Source organism: Diceros bicornis, chromosome 12 (assembly GCF_020826845.1).
Source record: "Diceros bicornis minor isolate mBicDic1 chromosome 12, mDicBic1.mat.cur, whole genome shotgun sequence".
NCBI classification, from domain to species: domain Eukaryota; kingdom Metazoa; phylum Chordata; class Mammalia; order Perissodactyla; family Rhinocerotidae; genus Diceros; species Diceros bicornis.
This window is the reverse complement of record NC_080751.1, coordinates 37,252,299-37,269,800: the sequence shown is the minus strand read 5'-3', so window position 1 is coordinate 37,269,800 and position 17,502 is coordinate 37,252,299. Positions and strand designations below refer to the sequence as shown.

The following is a 17,502-nucleotide window of genomic DNA, read 5'->3' as shown; positions in this document are numbered from 1 at the left end:
TATGGGGTAAAGGTTAGTTTTGGGCCCTGGGAGAATTAGAGACATTTTTTTTTTTTGCCACTTCCTTGCTCTCCAAAGCATACTTCTCTTAGAAAAAACATTTTTAATCAACTACACCTGCACAGTGGTGCCTACATTCCTTTAATTCTTAACTAAAGATACAGTTACCATGACGATGTTGTCAGGATTTTCTTTGCATAACTAAGATGTGGACCATTTTCTAATAGTTAGCACCTAATGAGCCCTTACCATGTGCTAGGCACTATTCTAAACCATTCATATACATTACACTTTATTTAATCCTTATAATGATCTTAATCATCAGAACTTCATGAGGTAGATACTCATAACAGGACGGCCCCTTTGCACAATCTTAGGGGATGCCATTCACGTTGTAGTCTATATGGATGGGATCCCTGGAATTGTATAGTGCTAGGCTGCCTGTTTGTATTGTCTATTACACTATCCACTTTACAGATGAAGAGGCACAGAAAGGTTAGTATCTTGCCCAAGCTGGTGCCCAAGTGGGTGTACTTTGTAAGTGGCAGAGCCAGAATTTGCATCTAGGTTATCTGGCTTCATCCAAGGCATGAACGCTTAACCACTATATTTTCTGAATAATCTTAATTTTTTATTAAAAAAAAAGTCACATTAGATATGGTCAACTTAGGTGATTATTTGTAGGGCATTGTTTCTCAAAGAGTGGTCCTTGGACCAGGAAGATGAGCATCACCTGAGAGCTTATTAGAAATGTGAATTATAATGCCCCAGCCTCATCCCACATGTACTGAATCAGAAAGTCTAGGATGGGACCCAGAAATCTGTGCTTTAACAAGCCTCTAGCTGATTCTGATGCATGCTCAAGTTTGAGAACCACTGTTTTAGGAAATAACTTAGGTTTTTTTAAGGAAAAAAATATTTAAAATTTTTTTTCTATTTGTTTTAGGGCAAGTTCTATTCAAGTAACCTACTCAAATTAGTTCAAGTGTTTATTATACTCTTGATCTGTACTATAAGAATTACTGATCTTACAGAATTCAAGGAGAAGGCAAGGGTGGGCACAGGGCAGTCACTCTCTCTGGCTTCCCTCTGAAAGTGACACAGCTACCCACTCCCTAGGTTACTGAGTCTCCTCTCTCAAATGTTCAAAAATAAAAATTTGATTGGTTTAGCTATGAAATGGAGTGCATCTTCTTGCGCCAGCCAAGTGTCCACCCACGGCTTACTTGCCTGAGTCCAGGGGAGGGGTAGGGTCACAGTACAAATAGGCCAGCAAGGGCTCTGTTGTGATGGAGGCAAGAGGCAGAATCTTTTAGAATAGAGGGTGAGAGGAATCAGTGATGTGTATCTCTAATACACAGTATATGTTTAAAATTATGTGGCAAATAGAAAAGAATGCATTTCATTCCATCACATGTTTGTTATTGAATATGTGGCCTTTGAGCTTCTTAATTGGTTTGGGGAAGGAAGAAGATATGGGCCTGGCCAGAGAGCAGAAGCCCCATGCAGAGCAGCAGTGGGTGAGGTTCAATACATTTCTCCATTAAGTGGCACTACAGACACCCAAGAAAGGCCCAGTAAATAAAAGGAGAAAATTATTTCATTTGCTAGATTGACTGAATTAAGTTTGGCATTTTTTTTCTCTTAGAGATATGAAGATATTTTTTAAAAGAATGTGAAGTGCAGTATTTGCTGAGGCGAAAACAAAACCAAGGGTAGTTCAGGCTTATTCAAAGTGTCATCATCTTTGGCTGAATTATACATTGTATCTAGCTATTACCTGAACTGTGTATAACCTTTGAATAAATCTTGACTGGGACTATTCTGGCTGCCCTGTTTTCACCACAGTGCATTCTCCCCAGCCAGAGTTGATTGGATCAAAGGTAGACATCTGATTAAGGAGAAACAAGCCATTTCAGCCAATGAGATTTTTTATCTCAACACATGGGGCACATCAATAGTGGAGCACTAGAGCAAAAGTCTCTAAAATCTTGATACTGAGAGTCCTGAAATGTATTGATTCCTATGCTTCTTGAGGCTTAGTTGTTCCCTATTTCTTTGTGGACTACAAAATGATTTTTTTATAATGCAACTCCTTTTAAAATAACATATTATTTAATGATACCTATATAGATGATAATATCTATAAAGAATAACAAGAGAATGATTATCTCAAAAAAGCAGTATAACAGTTACCTCTGGAAGGGAGAAAGAGAGATGTTTTCAGAGAGATGCAAACAAGAGGCTTCTAAGGTATGGCAGTATTCTATTTCTTAGTTTGGGTGGTGGTTACTTTATAGTTATTTTTAATAGTCATACATGTGTATTTTATACACTCTTGTTCTACATGACACTATTTCTCAAAAGGAAAAAAGAATTTTTTCTAGAGCAAATTCCGTAGATTTCTGTGCCTTTCACGCGAACACGTTCCAAGACCCACAGTTATTAAAGATAGCTTAATAGTAGTAGTATTCATTCAAGTAAATAAAGTCTTTGTGTGTGTGTTTAAAACATGCTATTCAAATCTCATTCAACTCCAGGGTTGGAAAAAAATTGAGAAATTTTCTGATTAGTTCAAGGCTTTATTTAACAAAAATAAAACTGAGAGCTAGAAAAATTAAATAACTTGCCCATTTTCTTCTTCTAACTCAGAATCCTGGATTCTTTCTACCAAGCTATACCACTTCCCTCACACGAGAAGAGACAGCAATCATATCAGCAGGAGATGCATATTTCAAAGATTCAATTATTTTTATTATTTTATTCTTAGAAGACTTGATCGCCTCAGAGCTGAAAATAAATTCTTCTACGTGATATAATATCTATACATAAGCAACGTTTTATACCCTGATTGCTGGATATTAAGAACATACAGAAAAGAAATTACTGCAATTTAAAAAGGAATTCTACTGACAAATACTAAATTTTCTTCCCTGCTTATTAATTTTAAATCATGTAATAAGGTGAATTTAATGATACAGTGATTCTTATGGGTATGGGAAAAAAATGCTTCCCCTTTGCTAAACCCATCAAAGGTAATTGAAGATTAATAATACTATGTGTTGTAAAAATTGGCTTATTTTCACTAATGGAAGACACAGCACCACTTCTGATGTTATAGTCTGGCACTCAGAAAGGAAAAAGAAGTAGAATGCCTACAGACAGGACTGGCCACATTATTTGCAGGGCCTAGTGAAAAATGAAAATGTGCTGCCTTGTTCAAAAAGCAGAAAAAGTACCAACGTATTGCAGTATTAAAGGTACTAAAATATAAAACATTTTTCTTTCTTCTCTCTCTCTCAACTCATCATGGTGTTTTTTATTTGCTACTTAATGTCCTGCTCCCTCGCATGGTGATACTTTCAGGACAAGTGCAGCTGCTCACAGGTGCATCAGGGCCCCTTCTCCATGACTGTGTGAGCTCCGTCCATCAGTCGCCAGGTTCACCTCTCACCAGCCAGAGGACCTACACGCAGTGCCCTGGCCAGGGTTAGGAAGTCAACCTCCCTTTCCATGGCCCATCACCCTAACCCATGGCAGATAGGCAACCCCCCAAAAGATTGTAACCTCCATGCTGGAAGATACTTGGTACCCGGATTCAGGTGGGTGAGAGCTCCCCTTGCCAAGACACCCACCAAATGCACCGTGGCACTGCCAGCCCAGGGAAGGGATGGCCACCATCACGTCCTACCCCAAGATACTGTGGGGTGCATGTGTGGAACCCTAACTCTCCCTAGCTGTACCCAGTCCCTACTGGAGGGTGCTGGCAGAATGCAACCTCCCCCACTCCCTCATGACCCAGTTGCCACTCTGGGCAGGGGCAAAGGGAGGAGGCCAGGTGGGGCTGCGGTGCCAGGACATGGGGGAGCCAGCAGCTGAGAACCCATTCCGAGAGGCAGGCAGACGGCAGGAGGTGGGACCATGTGTGAACTAAAGCTCCAAGCCCCCATCATATGCTCCATTGTCCCATCAAGCTTCACATACAAAACACAAATTCAAAGATAAACTTATTAAGAATTTTAAGAGGAGGGGCCGGCCCAGTGGCACAGTGGTTAAGTTTGCACACTCCACTTTGGTGGCCTGGGGTTCGCAGGTTCAGATCCCGGGTGTGGACCTACATACTGCTCATCAAGCCATGCTGTGGAGGCATCCCACAAACACAATAGAGGAAGATTGGCACAGATGTTAGCTCAGGGACAATCTTCCTCAAGCAAAAAGAGGAAGACTGGCAACAGATGTTAGCTCAGGGCCAATCTTCCTCACCAAAAAAATAAAAATAAATAAAAAAATAAAAAGAATTTTAAGAGGAGACTGCAGACATTATACCCCAAAAGCAGGCTCTTCTGAGCACCATGGGACAGGTGGGGCAGTACAGGCCCTACGGGACTGTACTGGTCACATACCCATGAAGCCAGCCCTGCCTATAGAACTATAGTTACTTCCAGAGCATGCCAAAAATAAAATCATAAATGCCTATGTGTATTTGTGTGTACATGTTTGTGTCTGTGTTGAAATATCTTTTTAGATGAAAAAACTATTGCTGGTAGGATTCATGTCAAGTTATGGTGCTAAACAGTCAAAATAGTAAAGGTAATTCTTTCAAAAACATTATACAGCTTTGACAAATAAACAGATGGGAAAACACTGTGTACAAAATGCTTAAAAATTTTTAAAGATTTTTAGCTATAATATGAAACACAAAGAATTATATGTCTAATTTTTGGAGGCTTTCAGGTCTTACAGGGAACTATCAATTTCTTCTGCTACCTGGAATGTCGTCTCTTTCTTCTCTTCCACACTCCATTTAGTAATCCTCACCAATCTTCAATGCCCAATCAAATCCTGTCTTTTCCTTAAGGCCTTAAGGCCTTCTCCAACTACCCCAAAGTTATCTGCGGTTTGCTTGTATTTTATTTACCACTGTTTATTGTTCATTACCTTTCAACAATATGTGCACTGTGTTTTCAAACCAGAACTTTAAGTAGAAAACTAGGGTCTTCTAGTATTTTCTGTGATTATGTCTTTATCTCTCTACTCATGACTTAATAATCTGCCTTATGTTGTACACAGCTAATCAACAATAAAAAAAAAATAGGGCTCCAAATTGTCTCTGTTAAGAACTTGCTTAAATGAGAGGAAATCTTCATCAGAAATAAAAGGACAGTGTGAGATGAGGATATCCGTAATCACAAAACCTTAGGCCAAGAATGATATTAGGCAAAAATGTGATGCAATTGATTAGACATGATCTAACCTCTCACACAAAGGAGCAGCACCTTCAACTATGCCCTTTCCCCATTGCCAGGGCTCACACTGTGGTGCCAATGCCTATTTAATCCTGTTGGCAGTGTACTTTGCCTCCAAACATTTCTGAACCTCCTATTCCACCCTAACTAGAATGCTTTCCTTTTGCCTTTTCTCTCAAGGCTTTGCTCATTGTTTATTAAAGAAGCTAACTAACCTCAACAAGTGAGTTAATGAAGGATGGGTTGGACCCTATCAATATCTCCCTTTGTAGGCAACATTCATACATGTAAAGCATGCTTTTGGGAGACAGATTCCTAACCCAAAAGGAGGATTCTAATCATATGAATTTTTGTTACTTTTATGGTATTTCTCCCAACACTTCTTTTGGTTATCTGAATAGGTCCTTTTTAGTTCTGCTAATCCTACACCTAAAATTTTTCTTGTGTAGCCCTACCATGGGAAGCCCTCACTTGTACTTCATGTCAACCTTGAAGTAGGAATCAGAACATATGCAAATCCCTTCAAAAGAAAATCCACCCTTCAAATATTTATAAGCAATGTGGTTTTACTGAAGATTTTGTAAAGGAGCCAAGGGAGGATTTTATAAACGACAGCATATAGCACACAACTATATTAATGCCCCTCCCCCCTTCAATTTATCTTCCTTCTCTTGTCACATGGTGGGAGAGGTAACAAAGATTCAACATTTTCCCATAGCGGAGCCAACTCCCAGATCTTCCTCTTCGTATTGCTACTTCTATTCTCTCCGTTCTTTACTGCAGTAGTCTCAACCTAGAATATTGGTTGGGGATGAGTGCCTCTCAGCCAATATATAAGACCAGGCAGTCCTAAAAATAATGGATATTTAGACATAAAAGTTGTATTCTGTAAATAGACTGGGTACGGCTGAGGACTAGAAAGGGAGTGGAAATGACAACATGAGGAGCATGGGTTCTTAGGTGAGGAAATGTGCATGTCAGCTTAAAGTAGAGCTGTATTTAGGATATTTGGGGGCTTTATCATAGTATGAAGAAGAAATGGAAAACAAAGAAAAGTAGAAAGAAAATGGAAAACCCCCAACTTATGCAATTATTGGCTTTGTTAAATTATCATCAATTTGGTTCAATCTTTGTTCAAAAAAGACGGTGCAACAAACACATGCAAAACTAGTAACCACAAAACAAATAAATTAATTCAACAAATATTTGTTGAGCGTGTACTATATGCCAAACAGTGTTCTAGATGCTGAGAATACATCAGTGAACAAAACAAAGACTGCTGCCCCCATGAAGCTTACATTCTAGTGAGGGAGCCAGACTTAACCAAAACATAATAAATAGCTATCTAGTGTGTTACAAGATGATGATTGCTATGGGAAAAATCAAGTACAACAGGGAAAAGGGAGTGAGATTCCTGGGATCTGGTTAGGGATGATTGCAGTACTAAATAAGGAGCTCAAGGTAAAGCCTCATTGAGAAAGTAAAATTTAAGCAAAGACTTAAAGGAGGTGAGAGAGTTAGCTAGGCAGCTATCTGGGAGAAGAACATTCCAGGCAGAGAGCAAAGGTCACAGGGCAGGGTGTGCCTGGCATTGTCAAGAAAGAGCAGGGAGGCCCATGGTGGTGGTGGTGGGTTAGGTCACTTAAGACTTTGTGGGCTATTATAAGGACTTTGGCATTATTCTGAGTGAAATGGGGAAGCCATTGAGTAGTTTCGAGCTGAGGAGTAACAGGAACTGATAGATTTTAAGGATCACTCTGGCCCCTGTGGTAAGACAACACTGCCTGGGGGCAGGAGTAGAAGCAGGGAGTTAGGAGGTATTAAAGTCATTCAGGTGAGAGAGGGCTGTGGCTTTGACCAGGGTGGTGGCAGTAGAGGTGGGGAGCAGGGGTCAGATTCTAGACATATTGTGAAGGTATGAGAGAAAGAGAAGTCAAGGATGACTCCGCGGTTTGGGGCTTGCACAATCAAAAAGACAGAATGAAGCAATCGACCATTGTTACTAAAAAGGCCTGCCTCTAAATGCAACACTACCGTGAACCAAAAAGTTGTATTTGCTACGAAATAATTTAGAATCTCTTTAATATTCCCTAAATACCTTATTTCTCAAAAATCATTTTCACAACTGCAGTATTTAATTTTGAATAAACTCTATTTACTAGTGAGCCTATTGCTGCAGATATAATTTGTTTTACTCTTCTAGCAGGGGGAAGAAAACAATTTTCTTTAGCTTCTCATGTGCTATCCTTGTAGGCAATTTCTCACCTTGAGGTAGGTTGACTTTTTAGTTGTTCATTTAAAATAATATTAATAGCAGCTCACATTTATTGAGCACTTGTTATTCACCAGGCCATGTGCTAAATTGTTTCACATATATTTACCTCACAGGACCCCTCCATTTTAGACATGAAGAGGTTAAGAAAAGGTTGAAATATTTTGCCTAGGCTAGTAAGCAGTAGACCTAGGATTCAAACCCAAGTCTAAGTCTAGGGCTTTTAAAAACTGCTCACACTGTTTCTTCACTTGACTGCTAAGCAGGGAGGGGCCAGGGAAGGGGGTATGCAGTTTGAGCACCCTAAGGATTATTGAAGGTTTAGGTTTGCCTCTGTCTTAGTCCATTCAGGCTGCTATAACAAAATACGATAGACTAGGTGGCTATTTCTATTACAAATATTTCTCACAGTTCTGGAGGCTGGGAAGTCCCACCATTTGGTGCCTGGTGAGAACCCAATTCCTGGTTCATAGACTGCCATCTTCTCACTATAACCTCACATAGTGGAAGGGGAGAGGGAGCTCTGTGCGGTCTCTCTTTTTTTTTTTTGGTGAGGAAGATCAGCCCTGAGCTAACATCCCTTGCCAATCTTCCTCATTTTTTTTTTTTCACTGAGGAAGATAAGCCCTGAGCTAACATCCATGCCCATCTTCCTCTATTTTGTACATGGGATGCTGCCACAGAATGGCTTGATCAGTGAGTAGGTCTGCGCCCGGGATCTGAACCTGTGAACCCCGGGCTGCTGAAGTGGAGCACATGAACTTAACCACTGTGCCACCCAGGCAGGCTCCCTGTGGGGTATCTTTTATGAAGGTACTAATCCCATTCCTTAGGGCTCCACTCTCATGACCTAATCACCACACAAATGTCCCACATCCTAATACCATCACATTGGGCATTAGGTTTCAATATATGAGTTTTGGAGGGACACAAACATTCAATCTATATCAGCCTCTGTTGTTAGGGATCAGTATAGTTTTAAATGGGCGGTGTTTTAATGAAATTTCATTGGTCACATTCTGAACCCTGGATTCCCCATCTTTAAGCTGAGAGAAGGGATCTAGGTCAGTGATTCACAAGTCTTTAAAAATTCCAACTCTCTCAAGACAGGACATATCCCGTCATTAACAGGGATTCATTGCAGTAGAATTTCTCAATGAGGTGGTAGTAGAAGGGGGCCTGGGAGTTTGACAGAGCCTGGCCCTGAAGATTCTGATATTACTTCTGTTCATTCTGTTAGATCAGCGGTTTTCAAACTGTCTTCCTGGAGGAACACTGGATGGAAATGCCTGGGCTTTTCCAGGCCTTCTCTGCCTTTCACCACCCACCCATCCTCAACCAGAGTAGGTCCACTTTGATCTGTATTATAGAGTTGGGCTCCATGTAAGATTTCATTCAAATGAAACAAAACCACAACTGTTCTACTTTGAATGGTGTAAAACTACTGTTCTAATTCAGTGTTTCTCATACTTTAATGTGTATATGAATTACCTGTGGGATCTCTAAAAATGAAAATTCTTATTCAATGGGTCTGGGGTAGGGCCTGGGATTCTGCATTCCTAATAAACTCCCTGGTGATGTTAATGCTGCTGAGTGTGCTCAGACTACACTTTGAGTAGCAAGGACTAGAATGATCTCTAAGGTTTTAAAAATTCTAATAGTTTTTCTATTCAACTAAAAAGACTGCTTACGAAAGATTTTCCTGACAATGATCTTAAGGTTACCAAAATGGTAAATTCTAGATTTCATCTCCCCCTACTCACCAAGTCTCAGTTTATCTGCCTCTATCTTTCCATCTGTCTGTCTCATCCTCTCAGAGCCTCTTTTCTCTCCCTCTTTTTTGAAAGTCAAATAATATTTAACCTTCTAGACATGCATTTAAAAATCTTTCTATGTACAGTGAACATTGTGCCTCAGCCGGTTCATCTCAGCAAGAGCTAACTAGGGAGGGTCTGGGAAATTCGCCACAAGTGAGTTATTTAAAGGTAGTTGTGGTGACATGCTCTCCTAAATTTAGCATCGTAATGAACTTCTCCAGATTAAGGAGTAACTGTCTTGCACTCTTCCACCATTTGTGTAAAAAATTTAGCACATACTTGAGACTGATTATTTTCTTTCCTGTGTTAGAACCTTCAAACAGTTCCTTTCTCAAAATACTTCCTCAGCTGCCTTTTCCCCACATTATCTTTTTTCTGCAAAGAAGGGGGAGGGTTACCCACTGGCAGAGTTTCCATTACCGGAGCTGACTCTGCTTAAGCCTCTACACAGCCCTGTGTCTCCACATCCAACTCTTTAATGCAAACTTTTTCTGTAAAGATCTTGATAGTAAATATCTTTGGCTTTGCAGTCCATAGGTTCTCTGTTGCAACTACTCAACTCTGTCCTTGTAATGCCAAAGCAGCCATGGACAATATATAAATGAATGTGTGTAGCTGTGTTCTGTTAAAACTTTATTTACAAAAGCAGATTTGTCCTCCCTACCCCCAGGCCATAGTTGGCTGACCCCTGATCTACACGCATGTTGAAACCCGACCAGTCAGATTACAGCTCCTGGGAATTTGGAATTAGGACCCTGAGACTGAGTTAAGCAATAACTGGGTTGCTAAGCAGGAGAGTTGGGCAAACTGGGTGGGGGCCAGAGGTGGAGAGCCAGGGTCACTATTTGGGACAGCCTGGGTAGGCTACATGCAAGCAGACAAGTGAGCAGAGAAGCCAGTCTGCAGAGGGAACGAAGCAGGCATACAAAGAAAAGACGAGACTAGGGATCAGAAGATAAGAGAGAGAGAGAGGAGGAAGGAGAGTTCTTCTAATATCGGCTGTGCTTCCCACAGTCGGGTCTCACATAATCCCTGCCTATTTTTATATTCACTCCTCCTTTACTTCAGCCAGCTGGCATAAGTTTCTGTTTCTTGCAACCAGAAAACCCCTAACTCAAGCTACCTTTTATACTCCAGACATTTCAAATGACTGGCAGTTCTCTGTCTTGAACAGTCATGCTCTCACACAACTAAGCATTGCTGGGTGCGGTTCCACGCCCCACCTCCGCATTGCCACTTCTACTCCACATTCTTTTCTTTCTTCACACTTTGCTCAGACATCATCTCCTCAGGCTGAGTTAGGACTTGGTTCCCATTGCTCCTTATGTAAAGCTCTATCACTGCACTTATAATACCACAATATGTTTTCTAACTTGCTTGTCTATAGTTTTAACTATAGCTTTCATCTCTGTGCTAAGTACAGGGCGTGGCACATAGTAGGAACCTAATACGTTTATTTAATGAATGAGGTAAAAGTACACAATGGTAAATATATCTGTAAAATAGAGATAGGTTCTAACCAGCCTGAAGGCTCAGGATTCTTAGATGTCCCTTCCAGCTTCAGGAGCCAAAACAGAAATAATATGCACTGACAAATTTATTCACATGTAAAGGACTATAGGAATGTACTCAAAACGCCTTTACACTCAACTTTGCTAATAGTGTTGTTCAAACTTATGTTCTTACTGAATTTTTTGTCTGCCTATTTTATTAATAACTGAATGTTAACACCTCCCACTAAAATTGTTGATTTTTTACTCCTCATTTGTAGTTTTGTAATTTTTGCTTTATGTACTATGTGGTTATGTTATTAGGAGAATACAAACTTAGAATGTTTATCTTCCTGGCAAATTAAATCTTTATCACTATGAAGAGTCTCTCTTTATCTTTAGTAGTGCTTTTTGTCTTAGAGTCTACTTAATCTGATACTAATATAGCTATTCCAGCTTTCTTTGGTAGTGTTGCATGGTTTAGTTTTTTCCTTCTCTTTTCTTTCAACCTTTCTGCATTTCTATGTTCTAAACATATCCCTTGTAAACAGTATGTAGTTAGGTTTTGATTTTTTTGTCCTGTCTGACAATCTGTGCTAGCCGGTTACACAAATTGGTGGCCCCAGGTTTATCACACCTACTAATATTTACACCCTTATGTATTTTTCTCCTCTTGACTCTGGCATGGGCCTGTAATTTGCTGTATCCAACAGAATGTAGCAGAAGTGACAATGTGCTGTTTCAAAGCCTAATCCTTTTGGAAGTCCCAAGCTCGGGTGTAAGAAGTCAGCCTATCCCCCTAGAGAGACTACGTGGAGAGGCCACGTAGAGAGGAAAAAGTCATGGAACTACTTGTTCAAAAACCAAAGAACCCAATCAACAGTGAGAACCAGGCCTCATACATATGATCTCAATCAAGCTGGTCCAACTAACCCCCAGCCATTGGAGCCATCCTAGCTGAGGTGCCAGACATGAGAGTGAAGAAGCTACCTGGGATGTTTCAGCTCCAGCAGACATCATCCAGAGATGAGATGAGCCATTTCCTTTGTGTCCTATCCAAATTCCTGACCCACAGAAACATGAAAGATAATAAAATGGTACTAGTTTAAAGTTACTAAATTTGGGTGTAGTTTGTTACATACCAATAGGTAACCAAAACAATCTTTTTCATTAGATTAGGATCTGTCTTCACTTAATGTAATTAGTGATATATTTGGGTTTAAATCTACCATCTCATTAAGTACTTTCTATTTGTCCTGCCTGTTATACGTCCTCATTTTTCTCTCATCTTGCATTTATATTAATTACTTTTTATTACTCCATTCCCTTTCTCCCCCTTTTAGATTGGAAATTGCAGTGTGATGGTTAATTTTATGTGTCAATTTGGTTGTGCCACAGTGCCCAGATGTTTATTCAAATATTATTCTAGATGTTTCTGTGAAGGTGTTTTGGGATAAGATCAACATTTATATTGGTGGAGTTTGTGTAAAGCAGATTACCCTCCATAATGTTAGTGGGCCTTGTCTAATCAATTGAAGGCCTTAAAAGAACAAAGACTGACCTCCTCTGAGCAAGAAGGAATTCTCCCAGTAGACTGCTTTTGGACTTGAACTGCAACTCTTCCCTGGGTCTCCAGCCTGCCAGCCTGCCCTGCAGATTTTGGATTTACCAAGCCTCCACATCACTTGAGTCAAATCCTTAAAATAAGTCTCTCTCTTTCTACATATATACACATCCTGTTGGTTCTGTTTCTCTGGAGAACCTTGAATAATACACATAGTCTTTTACTATTCTCTTAGTGATTATTCGAGAGATTACAAGACACATTCTTGACTCATCAGTCTACTATTAATTGTAATGTTTCCCATTCTCCTAGACAATGCACAGATTTTAGAACATTCCATTTACCCTCTCCTGACTTATATACCATTGTCATGTATTTTTAAATACAAAAGACATTACCATTATTGTATTATATAGTCACTGTCAATATTCATTTAGATTTACCCACATATTTATCATTTTAATTGATCTTTATTTCTTCATGTATCTCTGACCTTATCACAACTGTGATCATTTTCCTTCTGCCTAAAGAATGCCTCTGTGCATCTGCTGGTGAGAAATATCCGATTTTGTTTGCTTGAAAATTTCTTAATTTCACCTTCATTCTTAAAATATTTGCTTTCAGTGCTTTAAAGTTATCACACCATCATTTTCTGGCTTCAGATAGTTCTGTTAAAAAGTCAGTTGTAAGGGGTCGGCCCGGTGGCATAGCGGTTAAGTGCACATGCCCGGGCGTGCACTGACTCACCGTTTGTCAAGGCATGCTGTGGCAGAGTCCCACATAAAGTAGAGGAAGATGGGCATGGATGTTAGCCCAGGGCCAATCTTCCTTGGCAAAAAGAGGAGGACTGGCATTGGATGTTAGCTCAGGGCTGATCTTCCTCACCAAAAAAAAAAAGTCAGTTGTAAGTCTAATTGTTGTTTCTTTAAAGGTCAACTCTTATTTTCTCTGGCTCCTCTTAAGAATTTTCTCTTTGTCTTTGGATTTTAGCAGTTTTTTCTTGATCTGTCTTTGTGTCAATTGTGTGCATTTTAAAAACATTTTATCCTGCTGGGATTCATTTGTTCAAATATTATTTCTTCCTAATACTGTCTTTTCTTTTTTCTTCTGGAATTCTAGTTATGTGCATATTAAACTTTATCACTGTATCTTCTATGTACTTTCCCTGTATTCTGTATTTTCCATCCTTTTTCTTCTTTGTGCTTCATTCTGTGTACTATCTTCTTACTTATCTTCTAGTTCACTAATTCTATCTTTACCTGTGTCTAATATGCTGTTATACCCATCACTGAGCTGTTATTTTCAGTTAGTGAATTTTTGGGGTCTAAAATTTTCATCTGATTCATTTTTCAGATTTTAATTATCTGCCTAAATTTTTAATCTTGTGTTTTATTTATGCACAGTAAGCATTGTTATTTTTAAATCTGTGTCTGATAATTTCACTCTCTGAATCCCTTTTGGGTCTGTTTTTGTTCTCTATTGTTTCTGCTGTTTTTCTTGTTTCTTTGTGTGACTGATTATTTCTTACTGTGTACTAGACATTGTATTTGCAAAATTGTTTGTGGAAATGATTTAAGGCCTAGAATATTACTTTACTACAGACAGGATTTTAGTTTGCTTCTGCCAAGGGCTTGGGGGCATTAGCTCAAAGGAATTACCCTAATCCAATCTCAGAGTTGAGATGATTTGAAACTGAGATGTCATCCTTTCACTTCTAGGATGTAGCCATTTGGCTTCCTCTTCCAAAGCAAGGTAGCTTTGACAGAGTTCAACAGAGCAACCCTCACTGAAAGGATAAATGGACTTCCCTGGGCCTCTATCATTGCTCAGATCATGGCCTGGTAATTACTATCGTATTAGCTCTCTGGTGCCTTTGAGCTGATATTTTTTATATTTTGCTAAGTTGTTCTAGTGTACTCAGCAGGAGGACTTGTCCAAATTATTGCCAATACCAGGGAGTATAGAAACATAGATATTATTAATAAAATATAGGTAGTTATTCTTAAGAAGTGCATTGAAAAAGATCCTTGAAGGAAAAAAAAATTAGACTTTCATTCACAATTTCACCTTTTAACCCAAGCGGCAGACCAATATTTAGAAATGTTGTATCCTAGTCCTGGCATCACATAATTTGAGGAAAGTTACTTCTTTTATTAACAAATATTATTGAACATCACCTCTGTCCCAAAAGCTGTTCTAAGAAATTAGACTATAAAGATGCAAAAGACACGGTTATTGACCTAAGGTGCTTGAAGTCTACATTCCTTATTGGTAAACTGGTTATTTTTGGAATCATTAATTTATGATCAAAAAGTCTTTTGTTAAATATTTGTAACACAATGATAAATACATTTAAAATATAAATATGTATATTTGAGCTCCTATCACCATTCAGCCTAAATATGAGGGCATTTTAAACTATATATATAGTTTAAATATATATATTTTTTTAACTGTTTAAACTATATATGTATATAGTTTAAATATATATATTTTGTGTGTGTGTGTGTGAGGAAGATTAGCCTTGAGCTAACATCCATTGCCAATCCTCCTCTTTTTGCTAAAGAAGATTGGCCCTGGGCTAACATCCATTCCCATCTTCCTCTATTTTGTACATGGGATGCTGTCACAGCATGGCTTCACAAGTGGTGCATTGGTCTGCGCCTGGGATCTGAACCTGTGAACCTTGGGCCGCTGAAGCGGAGCACCTGAACTTAACTGCTACACCACTGGGCTGGCCCTTAAATAATATATTTTTAAATGCATTTGTCTTCCAGTAAAGTTTACTATTGAATACGTTCCTTTAAAGTATTTTGGAGAAGGAAGAATACAGGCTTCATAAGAGATGTTAAATACCAGGATCTTCTTTTTCCTAAAGACTTAAGCTCTGGTTTCCTAGCCTTTTTACTTTTGAAAACTCCTGGGAAAAGTTACTCATTCTGAACCATCATTATTTTTAATCAGAACTTTTCCTTGGTAGGTGTTCAAAGTCCTCTAAAATAGCCTCTAAGTATACAAGTGTCCCTGGACTCTAAACTAAGTGTGACAGATTTCCTAGGAGATGTGAGCCTTACCCGCAGAGATTATTTAAACATGCCCAGCCTCTCTGTGGTAAATCAGTCAATAGAGATGACCAGTAGAGGGAATTTAGGTTGCAGTAGATTCATTATTTGACCTTGGACAAGTTATATATCTTTTCTGGATTTGTTTTTGCATCCATGATAGATTGGGCTCCTAGATGATATACCTCTAAAGTATACATAGCTTCCAGTTCTCAAATTCTGTGATTCTTTTAGAGTTGAGGAGGACTGTTTGCCCACCTGAGTTTAAAAGAGTTTAGAAGGAAAAATAGAAACTAAAGTTCAATATATCAGGTAAGATATGAGTACAATAATCTGCAAGGAGATGAAGACCTGTATTATGTTAGTGGCCACTCTGACAGTGGCCAGAAGAGATAAAACAAGACTGAGGTCTGAGGAAGCTGTGGCTCTCCAGAAGCCACTTTCTCTCACTATTCCCTTCCTTCTCTCCTCTGCTCCCTTTCTACTACACTCTTCCTCCAGGAACTTCCTTCAATTTGTCCACATGAGGGGGCAAGGGTGATCGCTGTGAAGGGAGAAAATAAAGCAACTCTTACTTCAGTTGAAGCACAGTGTACATTTGCCTTGTGGTCTTTTACTCTGAACGCAGCTGTGAGGCCCTTCAGGACAGTGTAATGAAAAACAAATAGAACTAGTAGATGATGTTGGATAAATCATATAAATGCGTTTTCATCTGTAGAATGTGGGTCGAACACTTCCATTTTTGTTTTTATATATTCTGACGCCTGTAATTCTTGTATATCTCTGTCATCCCCACAGCTTTATTATCGGCAGGCAGCCTGTTTCACTCAGCTCACTTTATACTCAGAGCCTGGCACATAGTGAATATCCAGTTAACAGTCATTGTTCAGGAAGGAAATGAACTTCTGTTAGCACCTACAATGCATCAGTCAAGTCTCTTTCATACACATTTTCTTTTAATTCATTCAACACATTTGTGAGATAGGTATCACCACTCTAGTTTTTAAAGATGTAGATATAGATATTCAGAGACTTAACTATCAGGATCATAGTGATAGTAAAATGGAGGCTTAGTTCTGCCACTTACCTTATATTTGACAGGTTATTTTTCTAAGCCTCAGTTTCCTTACCTGTAAAGTGGGAATTCTGTAAGTTAGTATAGGGTTGGTAGATTTAGCAAAAAACAAAAAAAACAAAACAATAAAACAAAACAAACGAGGAAGTATATCTCAAATGGAGCATTCTTATATTAAACAATTATTCTACGTTTATCTGAAATTCAGATTTAACTGGGCACTCCTGTATTTTACCTGGCAACGCCATCTTAGCATTATGGTTATGAAAATGCATGTAAAGGACTTAGTTCCGTCCCTAGCACTTAGCGAGCGCTCTGTAAATGCTATACTTATTAAATTTTGGATCTGATTCCAAAGTCCTTTTTTATTACCACAAACACGCTGAACTCAGTTTCCAGATAAAACTTCAGTCAAGAGAGGGTAATAATACTTTAAGTTTACATTAGTGCTTCACCGTTCCTAAAGCGCTTTCAAAGCCTGGCCAACGGCGGAAAGCGCTTGGGGAAGCCCACAAAAGCTGGGGCTTCACTGCGCTCCCAGAACAGGCACCCGGGGCCGAGCGCCCCGGGCGACTACTCTCGCCCCGCCCCGCTTCGCCCCGCCCCCTGCCATCTCGGCCACTCAGAGGCCGCGCCGCGCCCCGCCGCACTCCTATAGGTCGTTCCTGGGACAGGCGAGGCCTTTCCATTTTCCCGCCTTCCCCAGCCTGTCAGCCTGAAACCGGCTAGCCTACAACGTCTCCGCCCTGCCTTCCGTGCGAGCCCCGCCCTTCCGGACACCGCATCCCCCTTCCTTCCCCACCCGCTGTTCTGGGCAGCCTGCGGGGTCCCGGGCCCGGCCCTTCGGTAGGAGGTGGGAGGGGAGGGGACGGGGCGGGGCGGGGCGGGCCGAGCCCCCCTCCCGAGGGGTCGCGAGAGGCGGGGACGGGCGGGAGGGGCGGGGCTAATCTCCTTGGCGCCGCGTTGCCACGGCAGC

At 40.0% G+C, this 17,502-nt stretch overlaps 1 protein-coding gene across 1 annotated transcript in view; it reads left to right on the top strand.

Annotated features, from left to right (window-relative positions):
* Positions 1-17,299: 17,299 nt before the first annotated feature.
* Positions 17,300-17,502, top strand: part of FOXN2 (forkhead box N2) — a 57,132-nt gene continuing 56,929 nt past the window's right edge. Inside the window, exon 1 of the mRNA XM_058551282.1 lies at positions 17,300-17,372. The gene's annotated coding sequence lies outside the window, so the exon portion shown is untranslated. The remainder of the gene's footprint in view (positions 17,373-17,502) is intronic.